This window comes from Girardinichthys multiradiatus, chromosome 22 (assembly GCF_021462225.1).
Source record: "Girardinichthys multiradiatus isolate DD_20200921_A chromosome 22, DD_fGirMul_XY1, whole genome shotgun sequence".
In the NCBI taxonomy this organism is placed as follows: Eukaryota; Metazoa; Chordata; class Actinopteri; order Cyprinodontiformes; family Goodeidae; genus Girardinichthys; species Girardinichthys multiradiatus.
In genome coordinates this window covers 8,576,760-8,600,466 of record NC_061814.1, presented here as the reverse complement: position 1 = coordinate 8,600,466, position 23,707 = coordinate 8,576,760, and the positions used below count along the sequence as shown (strand labels likewise).

At 39.8% G+C, this 23,707-nt stretch overlaps 1 long non-coding RNA gene across 1 annotated transcript; it reads left to right on the top strand.

Moving 5' to 3' along the window:
* Nucleotides 1–21,967: 21,967 nt before the first annotated feature.
* On the top strand, nucleotides 21,968–23,129 carry LOC124858642. The gene is made up of 2 exons (XR_007035894.1): nucleotides 21,968–22,981; nucleotides 23,063–23,129. It is a non-coding gene; the product is annotated as an uncharacterized LOC124858642 (long non-coding RNA).
* The last annotated feature ends 578 nt before the right edge of the window (nucleotides 23,130–23,707 follow it).

Genomic DNA, 23,707 nt, shown 5'->3' with positions numbered 1-23,707 from the left:
CTAAGAACATGTGCTTGCCTGCTAAGATCATTTACCCAAAAAGGTTGTTAGTTTTCAATCTAGGAAATAATATTTCCCTAAATATTATTATACTAAACATGATAACTAAGTAAACACCATGAAGCCCAATTTCTCCAGAAAGATTTGGTTCTTATTCAAAATAATATTTCTTTAAATATTATTTTAATAAATAAAGGCAGCTACTTAAACACCATAGAGAATTGGTCATTGTTGTGGAAAATTATTTTATTGCTCTGGACTTTTCTTTACCTCTCTCTTCTCTGACCTCTGTGTTTTGTTTACTTAAGAGCAGATGGGCTCTAAATTCATTATCAGAAGTTTTATGGTTAACACTCCCTGAAAGGTTATATCCCAAGGGATTGTAGATGGGTGCTTTCATAAATAACCTGGTTACCTCTGACCCGGGGTGGGTATAGGGGCCAATTTCTAAACTCTTTGAAGTTGAGATAACACCCTCATTCTGCTATAAATATGGTTTGTGATTTGTGTTCGTTGCTCTGCTTCTTTGACTAAACTCAGTGACAAAGACTTCAAACGCTGAAATGCCTTTGAATAAATTTATAAAGACAAAGTCCGGTCTTTCTAATGTTAATAAGTTGATTTCTCTCCCACTTTGATAAGAAAATCCATAACATCATCCAGAAGGTTGGTTTTATTCAGCAAATCATTCTTTAAAATATTATTTTATCAAAATAATGTTTTATCTGATCTTGCATTGCGAATGGTTGTCTAAACGTATGCCAATTATTGCCTAAGTTGGTTCGAAGACCAACTTAACTTCATTTCCAGATTCTTCAAGATAATCCTTTGTTCTCAAACATAAATAACATTGCATGGTAATGTTACATCACGTTTTTGGTCATGGTTTTCAACCATCTTTGATCAACTTGTTTATATTGTACATAGCCCATTAGTCTTCCTTATTCTTTCACTCTGCTTGGTAGTTCAGTTGGATTGTTTTAGCATGGTAAAGAGTTTGTTGATTGAAATATTTTTTACTTAAGTTGGCTTACTTTTGTTAATACATTTTTGTATTTTAAGAAATTGTGTGAATTCATTCCATGTGTGTGGAGAGTTTTGCTGTTCAATAATGTCAGAGCTTGGCTCATCCCTTTCAATTTTGTCCTAATACCACCGCCTTATCAGGCTGGTATTCACAGGACAACCCTTAACAGACCAAAATATTATTTAATAAAATATTAAAGTATTAATATTAAATAATATATTCATATTAATAATCACAACAAATGTAACAAGAGATCTGGAGGGTTCTCCATACAGAACATTCATGAAACCCTACATATTGAATTCAGTTAGAGTTACTTACACATCTTGTTGGTGTCACTAAGCGCAACAGACCCAACACACCCAATAGACACAGCAATAATTGCTTGTACACACAAACAGCTTTTCACCTTCTAGAAAAAAAAATTCCTGTCAGGGACCAGACCTCTGTTCTTGGACCTCTGATTTCACACAGAATCCTCAGCATCATCAAAATGACCCAATCACTTATAGCCCAAATGCTAATGACCTTTCTAAATATTCTGTTACAATTATACCAACATTCTGTATTTTTGATATATTTGCTGAACACATCCAATAAAGATTTACCAGAGAACAGAAAAACTACAGAAACTGTGTAGAAGCCTGAAGCACTGGCAGCCTTGCTTTCAGTCATGCCTCCTGTTTATTATGGAAATGAAAGTAGGTGGCTGACGGGTGAGAGGCTTCACTGCTCTGAGATCGTGCACCATTCATTTGCATTAGGACCACTTATTATAAAGGCGGCAATTTATTTTCTCAGGCACATTTTGCTGTAAGGCTGAATATTGTAAGTGGGGAGAAAAAGGGAGGAATGGAAGGTAAAGAGAGAATTGATTTTGGAGGATAAATGAAGCAAAGGCTGGATAATATTTATCTCCACTAGACTGACACACCACTGGGTGTTTGAAAAAAACCCAGAGGGAAGCTTAATTAAACATTTCCAACATTCCTCTTTTGGCTGTTGTCAACTCACAATGTGCCCTTTTCTTTCTTTCTTTTTTTTTCTCTTTTCATTTTTCACTTCTGGCAAGACTCTAAAAGAACAAATGGAAAGGACAGCAGTCATTCACAAATGGATGAAGAAAAGAAAAAGAAGACAACTAATTGCTCTAAACAGTTTTAGCAGCAGTAGATTGGACCACCAAGACCAAAATGTACTCAACCCCTAAGGCACCTCCTGTTGTTAGTGAGTCCACATCGAGTTAGTTCTGTTTGAGATTTCACTCCAAAGGGTAAATAAGGCTATGGTCAGATGATGGGGCTTTTTTTATTTACTGGAAGTAAAGGTAAACCATGTAGTTTTAGAATATGTTTGTGAGGAACTCTGCTATCATAAAGGAGAAGGTTGCTGGTAGTTAAACATATATTTATTTTTTACATTTATTTCTTCGGTGACAGCAAAGTGTGCAAAAACTTGGCGAATAAAGCTGATTCTGATTGAAAACATCCCAGAGAGCTGGCTGTTCTGACTCCCACAGAGAGACTGTTCCCAGATCTGAAACCCAAGCCAGCAAAGATACAGATCCCTTGTGTTCTTAGTCTGAAACAAGGAAAGATTGTGACAAGAAGACCTTCTGTGATTCTTAGGAGAGTAAAAAGATCTTGCTTTAGTTATAACAAAACATCCTGCTAATTCTCATCAAGATGGATGTCTGTTCTGCGAAGAGCAATCTGGTTGCTGTTGGCATGTGACTTTGTCAGGTGATGTCAAGTGTAAACTATTACCATTAGTCCCCAATATGGAAGATTTATCTGTGGCCTCTTTTACATAAAAAGTGTGCCTCCAGAAACCAATTCAGCCTCACTGAGTTAACCCTTTATGAACTACCATAGAACAGAGCATATTTTTACATTTGTACATGCTGTAGAGCAATTTTTGGGTGCATTTCAATTTGTTATACTGTCAGGTTCAAACAACCTAAAATACTTATAACATCACAAAAAAAAAGAGAAAGACAAATAATTAGTTTCTCGCTGCGAGGAGAACGGACAGAGATGTGGTTTCAGTTACAAATCTCCTACCACTCTGAAAACCATCTGTCCGCACCTCTCTTTTTATTATCTTTGGGGGTTCCCTAGTTACAATAAACGTTGCTGCTCTGAAGGGTGGGATAAACAGCTGCAACATAACCAGGTCATATACATCATTATCTTGTAACAGCACACTTCCAGTCTCCCCCATCTTAAGATCAGTGTGTCCTCTGTTCAGCACAATCAGCCACCATCTTTATGACATCCTCAACTATGACTGCTTCCTTCCCAGCTCCACCTTTGATCCTTGCCTGCAAACAAACTCATCACATCCTTACTCACACATACATGAAAGGTTATAAAGATCAAATAGTAAAGTTAAAGAAAAGGAAAAATATAAGAAGAAAGGAAAAATATAAGATAAAACTATATACAATTATTCCAACATTTCCCCCCTGTTTATCTTATATTTGCTCATATCACTTAAACAGCCACATCATTTGGATTTTTAACTGTAAGATCATTTTTTATGAGTACAAAGACAATTATACTCAGAGGGACTTACTGACATTTAAACCACAAATTCATATACAGGTCCTTCTCAAAATATTAGCATATTGTGATAAAGTTCATTATTTTCCATAATGTCATGATGAAAATTTAACATTCATATATTGTAGATTCATTCCACACTAACTGAAATATTTCAGGTCTTTTATTGTCTTAATACGGATGATTTTGGCATACAGCTCATAAAATCCCAAAATTCCTATCTCACAAAATTAGCATATTTCATCCGACCAATAAAATAAAAGTGTTTTTAATACAAAAAACGTCAACCTTCAAATAATCATGTATAGTTATGCACTCAATACTTGGTCGGGAATCCTTTGGCAGAAATGACTGCTTCAATGCGGCATGGCATGGAGGCAATCAGCCTGTGGCACTGCTGAGGTCTTATGGAGGCCCAGGATGCTTCGATAGCGGCCTTTAGCTCATCCAGAGTGTTGGGTCTTGAGTCTCTAAACGTTCTCTTCACAATATCCCACAGATTCTCTATGGGGTTCAGGTCAGGAGAGTTGGCAGGCCAATTGAGCACAGTGATACCATGGTCAGTAAACCATTTACCAGTGGTTTAGGCACTGTGAGCAGGTGCCAGGTCGTGCTGAAAAATGAAATCTTCATCTCCATAAAGCTTTTCAGCAGATGGAAGCATGAAGTGCTCCAAAGTCTCCTGATAGCTAGCTGCATTGACCCTGCCCTTGATAAAACACAGTGGACCAACACCAGCAGCTGACACGGCACCCCAGACCATCACTGACTGTGTGTACTTGACACTGGACGTCTGGCATTTTGGCATTTCCTTCTCCCCAGTCTTCCTCCAGACTCTGGCACCTTGATTTCCGAATGACATGCAGAATTTGATTTAATCCGAAAAAAGTACTTTGGACCACTGAGCAACAGTCCAGTGCTGCTTCTCTGTAGCTCAGGTCAGGCGCTTCTGCTGCTGTTTCTGGTTCAAAAGTGGCTTGACCTGGGGAATGCGGCACCTGTAGCCCATTTCCTGCACACGCCTGTGCACGGTGGCTCTGGATATTTCTACTCCAGACTCAGTCCACTGCTTCCGCAGGTCCCCCAAGGTCTGGAATCGGCCCTTCTCCACAATCTTCCTCAGGGTCCGGTCACCTCTTCTCGTTGTGCAGCGTTTTCTGCCACACTTTTTCCTTCCCACAGACTTCCCACTGAGGTGCCTTGATACAGCACTCTGGGAACAGCCTATTCGTTCAGAAATTTCTTTCTGTGTCTTACCCTCTTGCTTGAGGGTGTCAATAGTGGCCTTCTGGACAGCAGTCAGGTCGGCAGTCTTACCCATGATTGGGGTTTTGAGTGATGAACCAGGCTGTGAGTTTTAAAGGCCTCAGGAATCTTTTGCAGGTGTTTAGAGTTAACTCGTTGATTCAGATGATTAGGTTCATAGCTCGTTTAGAGACCCTTTTAATGATATGTTAATTTTGTGAGATAGGAATTTTGGGTTTTCATGAGCTGTATGCCAAAATAATCCATATTAAGACAATAAAAGACCTGAAATATTTCAGTTAGTGTGCAATGAATCTAAAATATATGAATGTTAAATTTCATCATGACATTATGGAAAATAATGAACTTTATCACAATATGCTAATATTTTGAGAAGGACCTGTAGAGATGGATCTGGGTACAGGTCAGAAAAGTGGTCAGTCGCATCCTCATCATCTTCATCATCCTGCTGGTTAAGTAACGGATAGAGTTAGGTAACTCTGTCTTCCATAGGATAAATAGCTGTGGTGATGAGACGGTTAAGAAGAGAACGAAGACAGGGAATACAACAACATCCACACAATGTCAAAATTGCAGCAAAGGAAATTATTACTGATGATACTAAAATTTTATACTTCCCAAACACATCCAGCCAGGAGTCCCACATTGAGGTGTCTACTCCAGAATGCTCCTTCATTTTGCCATTTAGAGATCTCAAACCTTCTATGGCTTTAGTTAGGTTGCTGTCAGCAACAGTGTTGTTAGGTATGAATGTGCAGCATTTTTCTCCAAAAATTGCACCAACTCCTCCTTTTTCAGCTAACAACATGTCCAAAGCAATTCTATTCTGGAATGCCATCAGGGAAGTTGAAGCCAATTAGTCATGGACAGCTTCAAACCCACTTTGTGTCCAATTTCTTAGTTTTTGAACATTGTAGTGAATATAGTTGATCCTGTCTATGTTTGTGTTCATCGTACACCACCAACAGATACTTGATTCAAATCCTGCGGCTACTTGATCAGTTAATTTATCTTCATCTATAGCATCTATGTACGTAGAGTCTCCCTCAGTCTGCCAAGCTACTGCTCTGCACTTTCTATTACGCCAGTCATGTGGGTTTACTTCATCTACTGACATAGGATATACTGAAACTAGTAACAATAAAGTAACTAGAGCACAGAGTCCCGTTACATTTGAAGGTAATCAATCAAATAACCTGTCATCACCACACCACCACCAAATGTCTCCTCTAGAGACTGGTTTAAAATACGTATTTACTTGTACAATTGCAGTACACCATACTGCAGTGAGATTTCCCAATTTATTGCCTCTCTCTGTCATATTTATACATGTGTAGTTTCTAGTGGTGGCCCATTTATGGAATACTGGTTTGTTCTTATCTGCTGTAGTTACAGGAAAAACAGAATCCCAGTGCTGACACATTTCATTAGGATTGGTTTGATTCATTACTTCCATCACACAGGGTTGTGGTATCACAGCTGGAATTACTTGTAACAAAGGCCTGGGACCCATACATACAACACAATCTCTTTTAGTCATGTTAGCCGCTTGCTCTACCATCAATAACCAGTTATTATTTGTTCCTGATACTCCAGTAATAACCTGGAACCAGTCATCTGTGATTGAGTTTCCTAACATAAGTTTTACTATCTTCGCTGTGGCCTTAGGGGAGAGAGTCGTTTCAGTTTTTACTTCACAAACAAAAAGGTAAAAGTTTGGGTCTGACCCTGAAACCCAGCCCCACAGGAGAAAACCCCAATATCTGGGAATAATATCTTTACACAGTGTTTTTTCTACAGTTAACGCATCTGGATGTTTAGTTGGAAATAGTTCTATCCATTTAGAAAATGCATCTATAATGACTAAACAGAACGTTTTCCCTTCAATGTGGTTTAACTCAATAAAATCCATGTGAATTGTTTGGAAAGGGTATTGTGGTTTTGGAAATTGTCCCCTTCGTGGTATTAAATTCCTTTGTGGATTGTGTTTTGTACATGTTAAACATGTTCTACAAATATTTTCTGAATAAGAATTAAATCCATATGTTGTATAATATTTATGTATCTGTCCCACCATTCCTCCCTGTTGAGACACGTGAAACACGATGGCTCAATATTGCTGCCCATTTAGGTTCTTTGGTAGAACAGGTTTATTATCTGGTCAAATATAGATTTCACCTTTTAATGCAGCTCCATGTTTTTTTTTTCCACATTTCTATCTCATGTGGTGGGCTTTGTTGTTGCATTTCTTTTAACACTGTATCTTTCGTCACTACTGCATATCCTGTTTGTGTCTTCCCTCTCTCATCTTTTCTGGAGGAACCATCTACATAAACTATTTTGCCGTGCAAAAGAGGTAGATCCTGCAAATCACTTATAGTTTTTGCTTTTTTTTCTGCTAATTCTTGACAATCATGTTGAATTCCATCTTCAGGTGTGGGTAACAATGTTGCTGAGTTTAAAGTGGTGCACCGTTTTATAGTTAAGTGTGGTTGTCACAGTAAGGTTGACATGCAGGACAAATGTCTAGCAGGTGATAGAAAGGTCATATTTGTTTGCAGTAATAATGCTGAAACTGCATGGGGAACTCTTAAAGTTAAAGGGTGAAACAACACTATTGTGGCACTGACTTCAACTGCCATTGAGGCTGCAATTACAGCTCTCACACAATGTGGTTGTGCACACTTAACACTGTCTAGTTTTGAAGAGAAATAGGCTATTGGTTTCATTTTATCTCCATGTTGTTGAACCAGAACTGAAGTCATAAAATGTCCCTTGCAATCTACCATCTGAACAAACAGTTTACTATAGTCTGGTAATGCTAAAGCAGTACTGGAAACTAGAACTTGTTTTATGTTGGTAAATGCTTCTTCAGCTTCTACACTCCATTTCAGTTCAGACGTCATTTTCAGCTCTTCCTCATACATTAGTTTGTTTAATGGAGCTACTATTTCTGCATAATGTGGCACCCAGTTTCTACAATAATTAGTTAGTCCAAGGAAGGACATAATTTGCTTTTTTGTTACTGGTTTTGGAACTTGTAATATTGCAGTCTTTCTTTCTTCTACTATTGTGCATCCCCCTGCACTAAGATTGTGGCCTAGGTATTTAACCTAATTTTACACAACTGAAGTTTCTTTTTACTGACTTTGTGTCCCTCTTCTGCTAAATGTTTTAATAATGCTATTGTGTCATTTTTACAGGTCTCCTCATCAGGAGAGGCTAATAGCACATCATCAACATATAGTAAAATCTGACTACCTCCTGGAGGGTAAAACTTGGCCATACTTGCACTCATTACCTGAGAGTATATAGTTGGACTTTCACAGCAGCCTTGAGGTAGTCTGGTATAAGTATATCCTTGTCCCTCAAAAGTGAATGCATACCAGAACTGACTATCTTTATCTATAGGTAAAGAGAAAAATGCATTGCTTATATCAACTACAGTAAATATTCTAGCATCTGGTCTTAGGGAATTTAATAATGTATAAGGATCAGGAACACATGGTGCTCTCTGAACAACTGCATTATTAACTGCCTGTAAGTCTTGTACCATGCGCCATGCTGTTGATGGAGCTTGTTTTTTAACTGGAAAAATGGGGGTGTTACATGGTGAGTCCTGGCATTTTATTATCACCCCTGCAGTTATTGAATCCTTTATTACTGGTTTTATTCCTTCACGTGCATCATGTTTCAAAGGGTATTGTTTTACACTGGGCCTGTATTCTGTTTTTGCTCTAATTTGGACAGGTAACGCTCCTTTTACTAAGCCTACATCAGTAGGGTCTTTTGACCATAACTTATCAGGGACTTCACTCAAGAACTGTTCCTCCTGTTCAGTAAGGACTATTTCTCATTGTTGCTTTGTATGCAAATGTATCCCTTCCTGCACTGTCACTGTCCAGAATAATGGCTTCCTAGTTAATCCTGTGGATGCACTGATTTCTGTATTCATTGTTGTTGCAAACCAGTCTGTGGCATCTTTTCCCCTCTGCACTATTCTTCCCATATCCTGCCACTTGAGTTCTTTATCCTTGAATAAAGATATGTGTGGAGGTGTCCACATTTTGCAGAGCTTCCTAGTGTCTTCCACTAACACTACTTCAACAACTGACGTACTCTTCCCATCTGTATAAACATAAGTTACCATGACTTTGGTAGGGCTTACTTTAGTTAATGCTTCTCCATAAATTTTATCCTGTCCAGGAGTATTTTTATACCACATGGTGATATGTAGATCATCTGGTGTCATCTGATCTTGTAGTCGATTAATGACATTTCTTCCTTCTGTTAATAAAGCTGTCCTTATGTCTAGGGGTGGTTTGTTTGGAACATTAGAATGGATAGCTGACATGACTGTCCATTGGGATCTCTTATCCAACCTGGTTCAGACTCACAGACTCGTGTCAATTTCCCACTAGCTGACCTTACTGTTATTTGCTGATCACTAAGTCTGGAATTTGGAATTGTTTCTCTACAAGTGGTCTTGTATGCTCCGGTATCACAAAGAAAAGTAATTGATTTTCCATTAAACAGTAAGGTAACTTCAGGTTTAATGCTATCTAGTGAGAGAAGGTCCTAGAAATTTAGGAGGACATCCTGCCACTGTGTTTTTGTTTTTATCGGCATCTGAGGTACTAGGAACAATTTCACTTGTTTTCTGTCCTAGTCATGCTGAATCATTATTTCTCCTTTCAGGACAGGCTCTGGCCAGATGTCCTTCTTTCCCACAACACCAACACCCTGAGGTGTATTGTCTGTAGTTTCCTCTGCCTACTCCTCCTCTCTGACCCCTGCGATTTTCTCCTCTGCCTCTAAATCCTCCTCTTCCTCTGTTGTTCTGATAATAAATCTGTTCTTCTTCTTGCTGAAAAAAGGTGCTGGCTATCTTTTTCTGTTTTTTATCCTTCATTACTTTCTCTGCATGGAGGGCATGATTTACATAGTCTTCTAGATTTGCTGTGGGGAACCCTATAAAATGTCTCCTTACCCAGGTATTAATTGCATCCCTGGAACCAGCATGTAGTGCATATTTTAACTGCTGTCGATAAGCTCCTTGCTCGTTTTCAACTTCTTGTAGACCACTGTATATTTTAAACACTTTTGTCAGTCTAATCCTATATTCTTCAAAATGCTCTTCCTCTTTTTGTTTCACTCTGGCTATTTCTGCGTAGTCAGCTCTGCGTCTGTATCTAACTGTAAGCCTATCGATTAATCCCCTCGCTCTGTTTGTTCTGCTGTTAAAAAGAGTAAAATATTTTTTAAGGTTACACAGAAAAAAAAACGTGTCATGCCATGAACCTCCGTGACAAGTTGTATCAACAGCCTTCAACGTCTCAAAACAATAATAAAAAAACATAAACACAAATTAAAACATACATGAGGTACAGCCATGATGGGGATGGATTTATTCACCAAAGGGACTCATTTTAGCCCATCCAATCCTGTCAAACCTCATCAGATATTTGGTACAAAACAAAAACTTTCCACCTACTCTTTTTACTCACTTTCTTTTGTCCTGCTGTTCTACTTTGCAAGTCCATCAAAAATTACTACTTAGCCCTCTGACCTTTCCTGCTTTCCACAAAAAAGTCCATTCTTATCTCCTGCATCACATCTCTTTCTTTTTAGTTACTTTTAACCAATAATCTACATCCTCATAACATTCTTTTTCCATTTTTCTTAAATCACGTTTTGTACTTTTAATTATTGCATCCTGTAGATTAACAAATTTTTAAGTTTAATCGACCATCATAATATGTGGTTATCCATTTATCTAAATATTTTAATTTTAATATTTTAATTTGATTCTGTGCTTCTACAAATTTCCAATCTTTGCATTGTAATTCATTTTTTAGTTTAATTTTATTCACCCCTTTTCCCATTTTTTTAAATTTATTTTTTATTTGGTCCAGTATATAAATACCTAGGGTATTCTAAATGCTGGATTATTCTGCTCAGTAGGGTGACAGAAAAAATCTCCTTTTGTGGTAATTCTCACTTCAACTCTTTCGAGTGGAGAATTCTTGCCTTTGCATACACAAAAGTTAGTCACTTACAATCCTACTGCTTTGGTATGAGGCAAAACCTAGTGGTTTAAATCCTCCATTCATTTCTCACATTTCTTAGTATTTCTTAGAATTTTCTTAGTATTTTTGTTTAAATACTTAAACGCAGACTCCGCTGTCCTTGAAGCACGGAATTTTCAGTATTACTTCTTAATACTTTGAGTACTCCGCTGTCCTTGAAACACGGAATTTTCAGTATTACTTCTTAATACTTTGAGGACTCCGCCGTTCTTGAAACACGGAATTTTCAGTATTACTTCTTAATACTTTGAGTACTCCGCTGTCCTTGAAACACGGAATTTTCAGTATTACTTCTTAATACTTTGAGGACTCCGCCGTTCTTGAAACACGGAATTTTCAGTATTACTTCTTAATACTTTGAGGACTCCGCCGTTCTTGAAACACGGAATTTTCAGTATTACTTCTTAATACTTTGAGGACTCCGCCGTTCTTGAAACACGGAATTTTCAGTATTACTTCTTAATACTTTGAGGACTCCGCCGTTCTTGAAACACGGAATTTTCAGTATTACTTCTTAATACTTTGAGGACTCCACCGTCCTTGAAACACACGGAATTTTCAGTATTACTTCTTAATACTTTGAAGACTCCGCCGTCTTTTAAACACGGAATTTTTAGTAATACTTCTTAATACTTTGAGGACTCCACCCTCCTTGAAACACGGAATTTTCAGTATTACTTCTTAATACTTTGAAGACTCCGCCGTCTTTTAAACACGGAATTTTTAGTAATACTTCTTAATACTTTTTCAGGACTCCGCCGTCCTACTTTTACCTTTTAAGGCCTAGGATTCACAGAGTTTTATTTCACGCAATGACCCCCAGTCATTCGTCACACTTTTTAATCCAAACTCAAACTCACCACTTTGTCTTCCCCTCTCTCCCGGAGTTCCGTCAGCCATCAGACCCCAGCGGGCGGGCTGATATCCAGTCCCGGAAAGGGTCTGTGAGTCTCCCTGATGAAGACTGCCGTGCGCACGGTCTTTACTGGAGTCCACCAACCCGCTGGAATCCTCAGGCGTATTTGAAATCCGGCACCGAAGGACCAAAAAATGTCAGATTCAAACAACCTAAAATACTTATAACATCACAAAAAGAAGAGAAAGACAAATAATTAGTTTCTCGCTGCGAGGAGAACGGACAGACATGTGGTTTCAGTTACAAATCTCCTACCGCTCTCAAAACCATCTGTCCGCACCTCTCTTTTTATTATCTTTGGGGGTTCCCTAGTTACAATAAACGTTGCTGCTCTGAAGGGTGGGATAAACAGCTGCAACATAACCAGGTCATATACATCATTATCTTGTAACAGCACACTTCCACAGTCTCCCCCATCTTAAGATCAGTGTGTCCTCTGTTCAGCACAATCAGCCACCATCTTTATGACATCCTCAACTATGACTGCTTCCTTCCCAGCTCCACCTTTGATCCTTGCCTGCAGACAAACTCATCACATCCTTACTCACACATACATGAAAGGTTATAAAGATCAAATAGTAAAGTTAAAGAAAAGGAAAAATATAAGATGAAAGGAAAAATATAAGATAAAACTATATACAATTGTTCCAACATATACATCAATAAAACCCTTACATCCTAAATTTTAATATTTTGTATATAATAACTCCATATTAACTAAGTAAATTGCTAAAAAGTGCAATTAACCATCAGAAAAATTTAAATCTTTTTTTTTGCACAAATTTTCCTAAATACAGAAATATTATAGCTGTATCCCTCAAAAATTGCAATATAAAAAAGTTGCACAAAAGCCTTTCAAACCACAGGAAATTTATTTGGAGTGTGTCCATAACTTAATTTTGAAATTCACAATTTTTTATGAACAGAGACCTAAATGAATATAAAATGTACATTGTGAACAGTTTGAGAAAAGATATGTACATCAAAATAAACTATTTACAGAAGTGTAATTAAGTCTCTAAGTGTGCCAGATAGCTATGAGCACACATATATGTTCATAAGACCATCTTCAAACAATAAAAAGTGCAAAAAACAATGAAAATGAAAGCGTATGTGCGAGCAAAGATTACCGCAAAAAAACTACAACTTCTGGGGAAAAAAAAGACCACTCCCAGGAAAAAAAGACCCAGGAAATAACATCACTTCCGTGGGCATTGGTGTGAAAGAAAACCATGTGATGTTCATCCACCAATGTCATCATGCATATTCCGATGTAGGAAGTACACTGCGGTCTGGATTTTAATGTTTGTTTTTTGCAATTTCTACTGAATTTCTGCATCAGTTTCTGGAAAATAAAAACCATGCTGTGGGACACGTGGTGAGTAGAAAATTTAAGTTGAACTTTCCGGTTTCATTTGCAAAAAAAAATATTGTTCTAGCGTTTTTGGTCGCAATTCTACAGGCGTTTAAAAATAGATATGCAAATGGAAGCGCCGCCGCTCCTGCCGGTCATAAAGGGATAGGGAGTGGAGTGTTAGAAAACTCCTGAAAGGATAAATACATCTGTGGCGTGTAATGCTTTTCAGGTTTGTTCAACCATAAATGCCAATTGAAATAACGCTGAAACTTGGCTGAAGTCCAGTGATCACATAGAGCCAGTCTGGCGCATAGAGCCTCTGTGATCACTACATCAGAAACTTGATCCAAAACACCAGTTTTGTCACGGTTCTGTCATGGTTTACTTGGAAATGGACCCCAGAATGCAGACGAGCAGGCAGCGTGATGGTAAGTGAAAAAAAAAGGTCTAATAACAAAACCTCACACTCAGCAGGAGGCAGGAACAAAACAAATGGGCAGGCAAGACAGGCATGGCATGATAAAAAACAAAAAAAACAAAACTTGGTTAGAGAACTAGACATGAGAGCTAGACATGAGCATGAGAGTGAAAATAGGAATAGAGCATCAAAACTTGACATGAGCAAAACAGAGATTCTTGAACACAAACTAGAAAAACATGAAGCAAAAGCATAACCAGATCCGAAAACCAAACTTGACAAAACATGAACAACATGAAAAACAAACATGAAAAACAAAAACAGAGTTCAGACGGGCGAACAGGAGGTTATCCCGAGCAGGCACAGAGTTCAGGCGGGCCACCAGGAGGTCGTCCCGAGCAGGCACAGAGTTCAGGCGGGCAACCAGGCCTGCAACAAAGACGTGGAGGCCGACTGAGCAGAGTAGAGGACTTCCCAGACACTCTGTGGAGCTCCAGAGGCGTGGAGCCTGGCGAACCCTCAGAGGCTGAAGCAGAGCCTGGCGAACCCTCAGAGGCTGAAGCAGAGCTTGGCGCACCCTCAGCTCTGGGTTCAAAAGCCAGAACGAGGACAAATCATTCCTTAAACTCCTGCAGACTAGGAACAGGAGCTGAGGCGTCGAAGGGATCCTCCGTGACGTGAGCAGGAGCTGAGGCGTCGACCGGACACTCAGTGACGTGTGCAAGAGCTGAGGCGTCGGCGAGACCCTCCGTGACGTGAGCAGGAGCTGAGGCATCGACTGGACCCTCAGTGACGTGTGCAAGAGCTGAGGCGTTGGCGAGACCCTCAGTGACGTGAGCAGGAGCTGAGGCGTCGGCCGCACCCTCAGTGACGTGAGCAAGAGCTGAGGCGTCAACCGGACCCTCAGTAACGTGAGCAGGAGCTGAGGCGTCGACCGGACCCTCAGTGACGTGAGCAGGAGCAGAGGCGTCAGCCAGACCCTCAGTGGCGTGAGCAGAGGAATTGGACCCCAGAATGCAGACGAGCAGGCAGCGTGATGGTAAGTGAAAAAAAAAAAAAGGTTTAATAACAAAAACTCACACTCAGCAGGAGGCAGGAACAAAACAAACGGGCAGGCAAGACAGGCATGGCATGATAAAAAAAAAAAAAAAACAAGACTTGGTTAGAGAACTAGACATGAGAGCTAGACATGAGCATGAGAGTGAAAATAGGACTTGAGCATCAAAACTTGACATGAGCAAAACAGAGACTCTTGAACACAAACTAGAAAAACATGAAGCAAAAGCATAACCAGATCCGAAAACCAAACTTGACAAAACATGAACAAGACGACAAAACAAAAGCATGACCAGGAAAATAAACAGAAACATGATTCAAAACTTGAACAGTGAAAAACATAAGGAAAAACCCCGAAACCAAAAACCAAACAACCCTACATCATGACAAGTTTACCCTATTTCTAGTCAGTTTATATAGAACACCCCTGACTCATAGTGCAACAGAGGCGGGTTGATTTCAAACCCCCTCACCACCTCCACCACCTTGGTGTCATCGAACAGTAAGGCAGAGTTAATTTGTCATGTAGCTTTGGAAAAACAAAAAGAAAAGAAGATGGTGTTAAAGGCCATTAAATCCCACTAGGGACGAAGAAGGGGAATATACCTGTCAGCGCAGCAAAGAGGGTGGATGTGACACTGTGCAAATTTGCAACCGGCTGCCCAGAGCAGTGTGTCATATATAAAATAGTTTGATGTTGAAACTTTTCCCGCCAAGGAGTTTATTGTTAGACACTGCGTACACGTTCACAGTCGTAAAAATAGAGCTTAGTGCGGACATGTCCATCGGATGCCCACTGAGTCAAGTACTACTATGTTTTGCCCTTTCTTGTCAAGCTGGCCAACAACACTGGGTGATAAGGCACTGAAGAACCCTTCATTTTAGGTACTCAGAGAAAAAAAACGACATAGTTACAGAAAGATACAGTCAGCAATTGGAGAATACTGTTACTGGCAAACTGTTAGCTGCTAATGATGCTTAAGTTTCTTAATGGTGCTAAAATTCCTTTTGAAGCATTTTAACTGCATTTGTATTCTTACTTGTTTGAAGACTTGGGAAAGCCTTATGACCGTGTTGCAAACTTTGTTCTCATAGAGGACTCTGGACATCTATCTTTGTTTAAAACTATACAATGATTCATCAGTGGCACAGTCTCTGTAGATTTTGGACTTTTTTTCAACAAACTTCAGTAAAGATGAACAAGACTATCATGGCAGCAGCTCTGACACATGAATATGGTATCTACCAGAAACACTCACATTTATACAGAAACATTCTTGAAGCTTTCTGCTTTAACAAGATTTGCAGCAGCCTCTCAGGAGTGTGTTAAAAGTTGTTCAGAAACTTCACACACTCTGAATGCACACTTACACACAACTACCTTCCCTTACACAGTCATTCGGCACTTTAAACATGCTTTGCACCAAGGTTATTTTTAAACATGGCTGTGATCACACATAAACTTTCAGAAACACTTTTAAATATTAGACTAAACACCTACTGTATAATGTGTCTGTGTGCCTGTTTTCTCTTTTAAAAGCCAAACCACATTTTCCTTTCCTGGTACCTATTAGGTATAAATGTGTTCAGAGAATTGAAGGGAAAATTTAAGGATAAAGGAAGGGTATTCAAATTGAAATGGTTGACAAAACATTCTTTATAAGAACATGTAACCCAGGCAACAAAATACAGTTATATATGATGTAATCCAATGTTTTTAATCTTTAAAAACAAAAGTATGATCATGGTTTTCATCATTTTCTTAAAAATATTGTACGTTCACATGACACTCCTGACAGGCTTCACTTTTCATTTTGATAAAAATGTATTTTCTCTTAGCCGTAGTTTTCCGCTTGATTTCTGTCAATTAGACGTTTGTTCTCAAGATGGAGGACTCATAGCATGTTTGTTGAAATTAAGAGTCAAAGCACTTAAGAGATGGAACAAATGAGGTTCTCAACAGATGCAGAATGAGTACTAAACTATTCTGCTCAAATGCAAGCCTTACCAATGAACAAGGCTTAACATTTTTTCAAGGAAAAGAAAAAAAGCAGTTCATTTAAAATGTAATCAGTTGAAGCTACTTAGTTTTACAGCAGCATTTGCTGAATCTCTCTACAAAATACAGGGGACAAGATGTTAATCCCAAGCTAGCAGGGTGCAATGATACAGGGGTTGGACAATGAAACTGAAACACCTGGTTTTAGACCACAATAATTTATTAGTATGGTGTAGGGCCTCCTTTTGCGGCCAATACAGCGTCAATTCATCTTGGGAATGACATATACAAGTCCTGCACAGTGGTCAGAGGGATTTTAAGCCATTCTTCTTGCAGGATAGTGGCCAGGTCACTACGTGATACTGGTGAAGGAAACGTTTCCTGACTCGCTCCTCCAAAACACCCCAAAGTGGCTCAATAATATTTAGATCTGGTGACTATGCAGGCCATGGGAGATGTTCAACTTCACTTTCATGTTCATCAAACCAATCTTTCGTCCTTGGCAGTGACGTGCCCATCTAGCACAAGTATTGGGTCAAGGGAATGCCATGATATGGCAGCCCAAACCGTCACTGATCCATCCCCATGCTTCACTCTGGGCATGCAACAGTCTGGGTGGTACGCTTCTTTGGGGTTTCGCCACACCGTAACTCTCCCGGATGTGGGGAAAACAGTAAAGGTGGACTCATCAGAGAACAATGCATTGTCCACAGCCCAAGATTTGCACTCCTTGCACCATTGAAACCGACGTTTGGCATTGGCATAAGTGACCATAGGTTTGGCTATAGCAGCCCAGCTGTGTATATTGACCCTGTGGAGCTCCCGACGGACAGTTCTGGTAGAAACAGGAGAGTTGAGGTGCACATTTAATTCTGCCGTGATTTGGGCAGCCGTGGCTTTATGTTTTTTGGATACAATCCGGGTTAGCACCCGAACATCCCTTTCAGACAGCTTCCTCTTGTGTCCACAGTTAATCCTGTTGGATGTGGTTCATCCTTCTTGGTGGTATGCTGACATTACCCTGGATACCGTGGCTCTTGATACATCACAAAGACTTACTGTCTTGGTCACAGATGCGCCAGCAAGACATGCAACAACAATTTGTCCTCTTTTGAACTCTGGTATGTCACCCATAATGTTGTGTGCATTTCAATATTTTGAGCAAAACTGTGCTCTTACCCTGCTAATTGAACCTTCACACTCTGCTCTTACTGGTGCAATGTGCAATCAATGAAGACTGGCTACCAGGCTGGTCCAATTTAGCCATGAAACCTCCCACACTAAAATGACAGGTGTTTCAGTTTCATTGTCCAACCCGTGTATATGTGAAAGAGATGAGGCAATACGTAGTACCGGGCTCGCAGGAACCATGACAGACACCATTAGATTTTAGCAATATTTATGGGAAAACTAGGAATCCCTATTGTTTCTGAAAACAAATAAGAGTTTTGAAGAATCTGTATTCAGTATAACCAAAGGGCTGCCACACAGGAAGTGGAGGCTTCTTTAAGGTTAGTGTAACCCAGTTTTACTTTAAAATAGGAGTCTGAAGCATCAATTCAATTCAATTCAATTCAAAAATACTTTATTAATCCCAAAAGGAAATTAAATGTTGTTATAGCTCATATTATGAAGGTTTCCTCAAAGAGCCGTTGTAGATGCTGATGGCTGTGGGTAGCGCTCCGTCTTACAGCAGATCTGAAGAAGCCTCTGACTGAAGACACTCTGTTGTTGTAGGACAGTCTCATGAAGAGGATGCTCAGGGTTTTCCATAATGTTCTTCATTTTATGAAGAATCCTTTTTTCCAGAATGATCTCCAGAGGTTCCAGAGGAGTCCCCAAAACAGAGCCAGCCTTTGTTATCAGCTTGTTGAGTTTTTTTAAGTCCCTGGCTCTGATACTGCTTCCCCAGCAGATGATGGCAGAAGAGATCACACTCTCCACAACAGACTTATAGAAGATATGCAGCATCTTGCTGCAAACACCAAAGGACCTAAGCTTCCTCAAGAAGTACAGTCTGCTCTGTCCCTTCTTGTAGATGGCTTCACAGTTGCATCTCTACTCTAGTCTGTTGTCCAGGTGAACACCGAGGTATTTATACTCCTCCACCACGTCCACTTCTCCCATGATAGAAATAGTTTTTGACTTATTCCTGTTTCTCTTAAAATCTACAATCATCTCCTTTGTTTTAGTCACGTTCAAAATGAGATGATTGTTTCCACACCATGCCACAAAGCGGTCCACCACCTTCCTGTACTCAGCTTCTTGTCCATCTCTGATCCACCCCACGACTGCAGAATCATCCGAGTATTTCTGCAGATGACAAGAGTCTGTCTTGTACTGGACGTCTGAGGTGTACAGAGTGAAAAGGAATGGTGAGAGTACAGTCCCCTGTGGTGCTCCTGTGCTGCTGACTACCTGGTTAGACTCACAACCCTTCAGTCTCACAAACTGTGGTCTGTTTGTCAGGTAGTCTTTGATCCAGGAGATTGTTGAGGCCTCCACCTGAGTCTTCTGGAGTTTCTGACAAAGCAAATCAGGTTGGATTGTATTAAATGCACTGGAGAAATCAAAGAACATGATCCTCACAGTGCTGCTGGCTTTGTCCAGATGACAGTGGGTTTGTTGAAGCAGGTGTATGATGGCATCTTCAACTCCAACTCCACAGCGATAAGCAAACTGAAGGGGGTCCTGATGGTTTACTGTTTGCTTACTCAGGTGGGCCAACAGGAGTCTCTCTAGGACCTTCATGATATGAGATGTCAGGGCAACAGGTCTATAGTCATTGAGGACTGATGGGTGAGTTTTCTTTGGTACCGGAACAAGACAGGAGGTCTTCCACAACACCGGAACCTTCTTCTGGGCCAGGCTAAGGTTGAAGAGGTTGCTCTTCCTTTCCTGGGGCGGTCCTCATGTGAGCCAGTTTCTTTGTAGCGCTTGATGCTTTTACGACTGCACTTGGGGACACTTTCAAAGTTTTCCCAATTGTTCGGACTGACTGACCTTCATTTCAATGCAGCTGGATTAAAAGTTCATTCATTTCAGTAACTCCATTCACAGTGAGACACATTTTTACGATTAATTACACACAGATAGATTTTTTTCAAGCCTTTATTTTTGTTCACAGACAATGAGATAAAAATATTACATCGAACCAATCAAAAAACCTGTATACTCTTTAATGCAATGATTTACAGATTCGGTTCCAATTATATGCAATCAAATACACTACAAAGACAAGATACTGTATTTAATGTTCAAACTGATAAACTTTATTGTTTTTTTGCAACTATTTACTAAATTTGAACTGAATGGTTGCAAAACATTCCAAAAAAGCTGGGACAGGGGCAACAAAAGACTGGGAATATTGAGAAATGCTCAAAACACACCTGTTTGAAACATTCCCCAGGTGAACAGGTTAATTGGAAACAGGTGAGTGTCATGATTGGGTATAAATATTTCATCCTCGAAAGGCTCAGTGGTTCACAAGCAAGGATGGGGCGAGGTTAACCACTTTATGAACAAATGCATGAGCAAATAGTCCAATAGTTTAAGAACAACTTTCTCACCGTACAATTGCAAGGAATTTAGGGATTTTATCATCTGCAGTCCAAAATATAATCAAAAGCATCAGAGAATCTGGAGAAATCTCTGGTAAGGTAAGGTAAGGTCGAAAACCAATACTGAATGACTGTGACCTTCAACCTCTCAGGAGGCACTGCATTAAAAATCAACATCATTCTGTAACAGATATTACCATGTGGGCTCAGAAACACTTCAGAAACCCATTGTCAGCTAACACAGTTTGTTGTTACATCTACAAATGCAAGTTAAAAATACTGTGAAAAGAAAGCTAAAGCCATATATCAACAACACCCAAAAACGCTGCCGGTCTCTCTGGTTCTCTGTGCCCAGGCTGATCTGGGATGGACTTATGCAAATTGGAAAAGTGTGCTGTGGTCTGACAAGTTCACATTTCAAATTGCCCATTGCATGGGTAACTGGCACATCTGTGTAGGCACCACTAATGCTGAAAGTTACATACAGGTTTTAGAGCCACATTTGCTGACATCTAAGCAACGTCTTTTTCCGGGGCGTCCTTGTTTATTTCAGCAAGACAATGCCAAGCCACAAGACCTTGATTTCTAAATAAAATAAAAACTTTACTTTTCTGAAGGGTAAAGTTAAAGTAAAGTGGACCACTGAGCAAAAGTCAATTTTTTTCTCTTTAGTCCAGGTAAGACACTTGTAGACCATGTGACAATCCACTCAAAACTGTGGTTGTCCTTGCTACTGGGGCACCTTTTCCTCCCACACATTTTCCTTCCACTCAACCTTCTAGTAATATGCTTGTATACAGCACTCTGAACAACCAGCTTTTTACGCTCCTTGGAGGATGTCAAAGACTGTCTTCTGGACATCTGTCTAGTCAGCAGTCTTCTCCATGATTGTTTAGCCTACTGATCCAGACTGAGAGGCCATTTATAGGTTTGGGAAACCTTTGTAGATGCTTTGTATTAACTGGCTGATTAAGATGTGACACCATGAGTTTCATATAATCAACTTTTTCATAGTAGTCTAATTTTCAGAGTCAATGAATTGTGGGTGTTCATTATCTGTAAGCCATAATAATCAAAATTACAATAAATAAATGCTTGAAATATTTCACTCTATGTAATGAATCTATACATGAGTTTCACTTTCTGAAATAAGTGACAAAAAATATTGATTTTTTTCATGATATTGTATTTTTTTTAGTTGTGTATTTCACAAGGCCTTTTCATAGATGTTAAATGTTTTTTCTAATTTCCAACACAAGTTTATTATCATGGAGAAATCCTCAAATCACTCTGTGCTGGCTGGATGACAGACAGTGGAAGGTGCTGACAAAATAAGCATTATCTTCAGTCTGAATGAACTGAAGTTGGTTGAATTAAAAACATAAAGAAGTCTCATTCTTGTGATCTAACTACTGAGGTTTGTTAGTATCTTTGAATAATACAGCAGATGCCATTATAAGTGGAAACGACAGTGTACATGTCCCGTAGCTGAGCAGTAAAACTCATATAAACTGAACAGCTGCCTCTATCATTCATCCCCATCTTGCATTCGTATTCTCAGCATTATCACAGTCCATTCTCTCCATGGAAGAGCAGCAAGTCATGCAGTGGATGATTCACTTTTTTGTTCATTAAATCCTGTCTGTCATTTAATCCACAGGGAGCAGAACATTTCCAGAAACAAACTTTCCAACACCATCCCAAGCAGCCAATTACAGCAACTCACCTGGAGCCCAGGATGAACATCAGTATAGGGGATTGCGGTTAAAAATGGCAGCCTAACAAGAAAGAAATTCAATCTCAATTATTGGGTAGCACCTGTCCTGAATGTCCTTTGGATGCACAGAGGTGCAGAAGGAATGTTTAGCTTCAATGACAGACAGAATCAGCGGGCTGTGGGACTCTTACACTAGGTGGTACAGGTTTATCCATCTCAGCTTCTGCTCACCTTTATCAGACTTTCTATCAGTGATGCGAGGTAGCAGGCACCCTGCAGACACACTGATAGAGTGTTTATATTTGTGTTTTCCTGATTTTGTAATCATTGCATATAGGAATGTTGCTGTACTGACCAACATGATTCACACACTGGTTTCTCTTTTGTACCTAAAGTAAGTAAGTAAAATTTGATTACTAGAGCACCTTTCACAGACTTACTGTCGGGGTCCAGGAGATCCTGTCTCCCTGTGCTTCACTACTAGATGCTGCCTGAGCTCCTGGGGTGAGAGCGTGGCAGGTGTAGCTCATCACTATCATCGGGAGGGGTATATGAGGAGCAGGTGCCAGAACTTCAGCACCTGAGTGTTTGCCTATTGTGGTAACTCAACTGGCCAGAGCTATTGGTGTCTTCCTTAAGAGATCATAGTTTCTTACCTTGTCTTTGCTCCTTCCCAGGTAAACTTCCTAGTCCTGGTTCCTGTTCCAGTCACTCTCAGTCAAGTAAAGATTCAAGATCTCCAAGAATCCACTCTTCCATCCAGCTCCAGCTGGCAGCCGCTAAGCATAAGCTCACCCTGCTCACCCTCCAACGTGTCTCACCACCAAGCTGCAAGTACAGGCATCTAGAGCTCACCATCTGCTGTTTGGAAACAGTCCTGAACCAAATTATTTCACCTGTGCGCAAATCACCAACCTTGGATTAAGGAAAAGAGCCCCATCAAACAAACCGTCTGCCGAACTCCCAGGCTCCACATCACTCCCTCCCTGGCGGATCCTCATCTTCAAACCCTGTAAGCAAAACCCGCTCTTCTATATTACTAATCATCATCCAGATCAATACCATACTAACCTGATCTTCCTTCTCTGTGCAGCGCTGTGCCTCCATCCTGGGTCCAACACCATAACCCATTCCTGTCCAAATAAACGTGTTAAACTCTTTCTCTGCCTCCTGAGTGTTTGTCTGCATGTGGGTCAAGTCCGTCAACAAAACAACAACACATGCTTCACAAGGGCAAAGCAACTAAAACACACTAAGCAAATGCATTTCTGAGTACAAATGTCTGTAGCTGTTTTATTAAAAGAGTCTGTGGAGCACACGGACAGTAGGAGAGCATTCCAGAGCCACTGCTTAAGAAGCACGGTTTACACGGATTTTAAGGGGTAAGAAAGACCTCAGTGTCCTAGATGGAGATTGAGGATCCAAAAGGTCCATGAATTGCCCTGAAGGTAAAAAGCTCAACGTAAAAATTAATCCTGAAGTGAACAGAGAGCTAGTTCTTTTTTGTCAGCAGCCTCGCTGCAGCGTTCTGCACAGTCTAAAGGTGAGCCAAGAGGTTTCATTCAAATTAAAACAATAAGGAAATAAAAGCATGAACAACCATCTATAGTTCAGTATGTCACACAAATGATCTTAGAAATGTCCTTAAATTATAAAAATCACTTACAAACTAAAATTTTACAGTGATTGAAGATGACACTCATTTTTCTGAGACTACTTTTCACAGTAGGAGCAGGAT